The following is a 5,976-nucleotide window of genomic DNA, read 5'->3' as shown; positions in this document are numbered from 1 at the left end:
TGCACCTGCGTGGGAACTCTTTTTCCCTCCCAGAGCACAAGACAGCCTGCAGAAATCTAGTTAAGAGTCATTTCAATTCAGCATTACATCATTGACACAGTACAATAGCCTCCTGGCTCCCTTTGTTATTCCTCAAACATCTGCTTCCTCTTCCCTCCCCGCCTCCTTCTTGGGGTCAAGCACTCTTTTGTATGTGGCACCCTTCCTTTAAAAATCAATCATTCTTAATTCTCCTTGAACTAGAAAAGAATTACCCAGCCTGGCCCTCTTCCTCTCTTGGATCTGCATCTGAAACTGAATAGTTACTGGAACACTGTAGGTTTCTCCTCTCCTCCTGTAGACAAACTGTCCGGAGTTTCACTTAGGTTTCTACTGTGCTCACCATACACATTGTTTACTCAAAACTGCACGGTCCATGCCCTAGACCTTATTTCTTCCTATTTGGTCTATTTACTGATATAGGAACACATGTTTCCAGTGGTCATATATTGAAGCAAGCTGGAGTCTCTTCTAAAGTAAGGCTATACCATAGGCTGCCACTCTACACAGCACCCAGGTTGACTAACCCCAAAGCAAACTCCCTTTAAAAGGAGCCTCTGCATTGAGATGAGAAGCGCTTTTTAAGAATAACAAAGCTTGCTCTATTTACCTGTTGTAGTTCAGGTGTAAAACACTGCTCGCCAGTATCTGAACTTTTGGTCCTCAGATGATCTTTGGGGAAGTTGTGGAAAGTTTGAGAGATAAGGTGTACATACCTGAAGGAACTGGATCTCAGATGGTGCGGGGAGCAAGAGGTTTATAGCCCAGCCCTCCTTCCTGTCCTGTCCCTGTTTTCTGGCCCACTGAGAGGTGAGGATGAAAGAAGCATCAGCCGCATGCTTCCACTGCTGTGGAGTAACTATTGTCATGTCTTGGTTCCATTATGGATCCTGTCCCCTCAACTCATGAGCCAAAATAAACCCTTCCTTGCTTAAGTTGTGGCTTGTCACTTATCTGCTCAGGGAAACAAGAAAACTTACTAATATATCCAATGAAATGTAATTTTCAAATAAAAAGTCAAAGATCTTATCTATATTCTGTTTTAGAGCTGCTAAAATATATTTTTATTTTTAAATTCTATCATATTTTTTAGTAATTTCATACATAAATATGATATAATCATTTTATTTAAATGCTTTTAAAGTCAGCTCTCTTCAAGGATTTCTTAATGTGAAACGAAGCCTATACTTTAAATACTATAGAAAAATGAAGAAAGGAAAGTCTGGGGACAAGCAATGGATCAGATAAGCATTTATTTATGATTACATACATGTGAAATTGTAATTAATCCCTCACTCCAAGTCCTCATCAGTGTTAGCTAAGGAGGCTGATAGTATTAGAAGGTAAAGAATATCATTTCTTCCAAAAGGAGGAGAATATCAACCCACTCACAAAACCTTCAACCTAAAATTTCTCCTGCCTACAAGAGGCACAGGAATAAAGATGGAAGAGAAATTGAGGGAACAGCCAACCAATGACTGCCCCCAACTTGAGGCCCATGGGAGAGAGAGCCAATTCCTGTCACTGTTGTTCTGCTATGCTTGCAGATGGGAGTCTAGGATAACTGTCTCCTGAGAGGCTTCATCCAGCAGCTGATGGAAACAGATGCAGAAACCCACAGCCAAACATAAAGCAGAGCTCCAGAAGTATTTTAGAAGAGTGGGGGATAGAATTGAGCAAACCAGAGGAGTCAAGAACTCCACAAGAGGACCTACAGAGTCAACTAACCTGGGTCCATGGGGGCTCACAGAAACTGAACCACCAACCAAAGTGCATGCAGGGGCTGGACCTAGGCCCCCTACATATTTTTAGCAGATGTACAGCTTGGTCTTCATGTGGGTTCCCCTAACAATTGGAGCAAGGGCTGTCTGACTCTGTTGCGTACAATTGGATCCCCTTCCCCTGTCTGGACTGCCTGGTTGGGCCTCAGTGGAAGAAGAGGTGCTTAGTCCTACTGGGACTAGATGTCCCAGGGTATGGTGGTACCCCAGGGGGACTTCTCCTTCTCTGAGAAAAGGGGGAGGGGACAATGGCAGGAGGCACTTATAAGGGCATGACTGGGAGATGGGCTGTGATTGGGATGTCATGTGAATTTAAAAAATTATGGAAAAAACAAACAGAAAACAACAACAAAAATAAAAATATCATCCCATTCCTAAAACAGTAAGTACCCCATTCCCCTCTTTTCTGTATGTATGAAATAATTATGTCTAATACTCATGAAGGAAATGCACCCCAATACCTTTTTCCCATGAAGACTGCTGAGCAACACTCTAGTGACCAACCACTGAGGTACTTGGTTAACTAGTAATTTGCTCGTGCCTGCTCCTCTCATGGGACTCTGATCATGGGTATCATGATCAAGTCTGATCTTGTCAATAAGAAGCCTCGCCAGCACCCTGGTCAGAGGCATGGCTGACTGGTTTTAACCTAAACTTAACAATCAGTTTAAGGAGAAGAGACATCATTGGAAAAGACCTTGAAAGTAGAAAGTCCAAGAGGGGCAGACAGCTGCTGTGCGTGAGCCTTGTGATCATGCATGACCTGCGGCAGCTCGGAGCCTCTGCCAGGCAGGCAGGGAGCCAGAGAGGTAGGTTCTGGTTCTCACCATGACCTTCACTCAGTTTTGGTTATTTAATGTTTGTACCTGCCTAGCAACAGTGTTCTTGTTCCTAAAAGATTAATATGCACATCTGGCAGAGGAAGGAAATTAAGTGGAGACCAAATAACTTTGCCCACCACAGTTGATTATTCGTCTGTCCCTAAGCAGACAGACTGGAGGATTGGACTTCCTGGGATGAAGATGTACCCACAAGTGTAAAAGATCTAAGGAGGGAATGGGAATGTGGCAACGCAGCAGAACTCTTTGGAACAACCGGAACCTGACTATTTCAAGGACGTTACACCAACTATACAGAAAACTCAGAAAATTGTCATTAAGAAGAGAGAACCATTAAATTTTGGTGTCCCAGGTGGTAGCACAGGTTTTTTTTTTCCAGTAGATTGGCAGCTACACAAGATATGCCTTTTGTTCATCAATCTTCATAATTAGATGACTTAGATACATGGCAAGAAAATATCGATGCATGGGAGGAGAAAGATGAAGCAGCCTGGTAAGTAGAAGAAGTTCTGAGGCAGTAGAACATTGCAGACAGTGAAGAAACCAGAACAACAAAGGAAGATAATGGAGAAGGGAGCCAAACCAAATCGGCACGAAGCTTTCCTAACACATGCGTCTTCGTATCCTATGCCAGTCGGATAAGTCAAAGCCCACAGCCCACACAGCAGCATTTGTATGGACTGGACAGTATTTTCAGAGCACAAACACTGTGCTTGATCTTAATGTGTTTATTGAGCTATCCAGGGCACCAAGATTCTCCCCATATACCCTGAATTATTAGTAATCAAGACTCAAAACACAAAAATAATGAGACAAGCATTTTCTTCAAAGAGTTTCAAATATGGACAATTGTTTTCTGTAAGAGAAGTGATTTCAAGAGGAATATATACCTGACAAGTACCTCTCAAGCTAGTGTTTCTAGCTGAAAAAAATGGGTGTAAATTATTTTATGTTGTATGATGATTTACATATGCTTGGCCCAGGGAGTGGCACTATTAGAAGGTGTGGCCTTGTTGAAGGAAGTGTGTCACTGTGGGGGTGGGCTTGGAGACCCTCCTCTTAGCTGCGCGAGGATGCTCAGTCTGCTCCTGGCTTCCTTCAGGTGAAGGTGTTGAACTCATCTCCTCCTGCACCATGCCTGCCTGGATGCTGTGATGCTGCCATGCTCCCGCCTTGATGATGGTGGATTGAACCTCTGAACCTGTAAGCCAGTCCCAATTAAATGTCCTTTATAAAACTTACATTGGTCATGGTGTCTGTTGACAACAATAAGACCCCAGTTAAGACAGAACCGGGGACTGGGGTATTGCTGTGATGGGTCTTACCAAGCTTTTGTTTGGAAGAATGTAGATTTGGGGACTTTAGATCTGAAAAGCTGTGGAATGCTTTAAATAGGGCTAATGGGTTATCTTAGTAGGAATGCAGAAGTCTTTGTTATTGAGAGTGATTTGAATTGTGCAGGCCTTGCCCAAGAGATTTTGGAGAAGAATAATTTTCGGTTTGTGCTGTGAAGACTGCTTTTGTGGTATTTTGATGAAGAATGTGGCTGCTTTTTGCCCTTGTCTGAAGATTTGGCCTGAAGCTAAGGTGAAAAGACTCAGATTAATTAAATTGACAAAAGTCTCAGAAACGCCTATCATAGATTTTGTTCTCTGGTTAAGTCTCATGAAGAGCATTTTAATGAAAAAAGGGAAGTTGAAAAAGGAAAAATACAAAATATTTGGTTCAAGTATTAAAGGGATACCAGAAGTGAAATGGAGGTGAATCCTATGTTTAAGGATATTAAATTGAATTAAGGGAGTAATGACCTCGGGGCAAGAGCCCACCTAGCTAAGTCAGCCCCAGGCAAATTAATACAAACCTTTAATCCCAGGAGACAGGCATACAGATCTCTAAATTAAAGGTCAATCTACAGCAAGATTCGAGACAGAAAGCTTAGGCAGTGAAGGAGTTAGAAAAGAGGAAGATAACGATAATGAAATAGAACAAGGGGGCCATGTTCCAGCTCCTGCAAGCATCAGAACTCAGCAGCTTCAGCCATGTGTCTCTGGCTTTATATTCAAAAGGAGGAAACTACTGGGACAATTGATGCTGGTTAGCTGGACCTGAGAAAGAGCTCAGCATCACTGAGGTGAAATCTTCTGGGAAGTGTTTTTTGAGAGCTGTGTTCCAGAGATGCCGAGGTTGTACCTCGTGCTGTGGCTGGACTTGATAATGTGTAAGAGTAACCCAGGTGGTACTGGTTTGAAGGCATGAAGGGGTCATGAAGAGCAGCTGAGGCTGGGCACTGTGAGAGGCCGTGGAAGGCCACTGGTGAAGGTGCACCCTCAGTTGCAATTGATGGCCCAGGACTGAAGGGGTCAGGCAAAGGAGTTGAGACTTGGCACCATGAAGAGAGCCTGTGAGAGGCTATTGGTAAAGCCTAGATGCATCAGAAGACCCCAGTGTATTGGAGACGTCAGGACCATGGGATGATCACCAAGAACAACAGCAACAGTGTAGTGTGGATCAACCTGAAGTTAAACTGCTACAGAGGGCAGAGCTGGAGAAGTGAAGCCAGCCCTTTGGAGGATCATGTGTGGATCCCAGACATAGAAACAAGCTGTAACATCGAAAGTGTTTTGGAGATACAAAGATGTTAAAGATGCCAAAGTCATGGGATATCTGCTGAGGAAAGCTGCTCACAGGGAGTGGAACCAGCTCAGGAGAAAGAAATTTGTTGGAGTCAACAAAGATGAAAAAGGAGGTGAAGATCTGAAGACCACTTTGACATCAGACATGGAGATGCAGAGTGTGGAGTTTGCCCAGACGGTTGCCTGTTTTAATTTGGGGATTTCAGTTCAATGATTGGATGAATCTCAGAAAAGACTTTGAACTTTGGACTTTTAACATTGTCGATACTGCTGTCGACTAAGGGGACTTGGGACATTGAACTAAATGTACTTTTTTATTATGCTAAGTTTAGGTTTGGCCTCCATAGACTCATGTGTTTGAAAAAGCCTTTGGAGGCTAGAGAGTGGAATGTGATGGTTTGCATATGCTTGGCCCAGGAAGTGGCACTATTAGAAGGTGTGGCCTTGTTGGAAGAAGTGTGTCACTGTTGGGGTGGGTTTGGAGACCTCCTCCTAGCTGCATGAGGATGCTCAGTCTGTTCCTGGCTTCCTTTGGGTGAAGATGTAGAACTCAGTTCCTCCTGCACCATGCATGACTGGATGCTGTGATGCTGCCATGCTCCCTCCTTGATGATAATGGACTGAACCTCTGAACCTGTAAGCCAGCACCAATTAAATGTTGTCCTTTATAAAACTTACATTGAC

The 5,976-nt window shown here is 43.5% G+C and overlaps 1 pseudogene; it reads left to right on the top strand.

Moving 5' to 3' along the window:
* The first annotated feature begins 2,639 nt into the window (after positions 1-2,639).
* Positions 2,640-3,180, top strand: Ebag9-ps1 (estrogen receptor binding site associated, antigen, 9, pseudogene 1; annotated as a pseudogene).
* Positions 3,181-5,976: the final 2,796 nt, after the last annotated feature.

Source organism: Rattus norvegicus, chromosome X (genome assembly GCF_021556685.1).
Source record: "Rattus norvegicus strain SHRSP/BbbUtx chromosome X, alternate assembly SHRSP_T2T, whole genome shotgun sequence".
Taxonomy (NCBI): Eukaryota; Metazoa; Chordata; class Mammalia; order Rodentia; family Muridae; genus Rattus; species Rattus norvegicus.
Note: the sequence above shows the minus strand (reverse complement) of the source record. Positions and strands in the feature narration are given on the sequence as shown.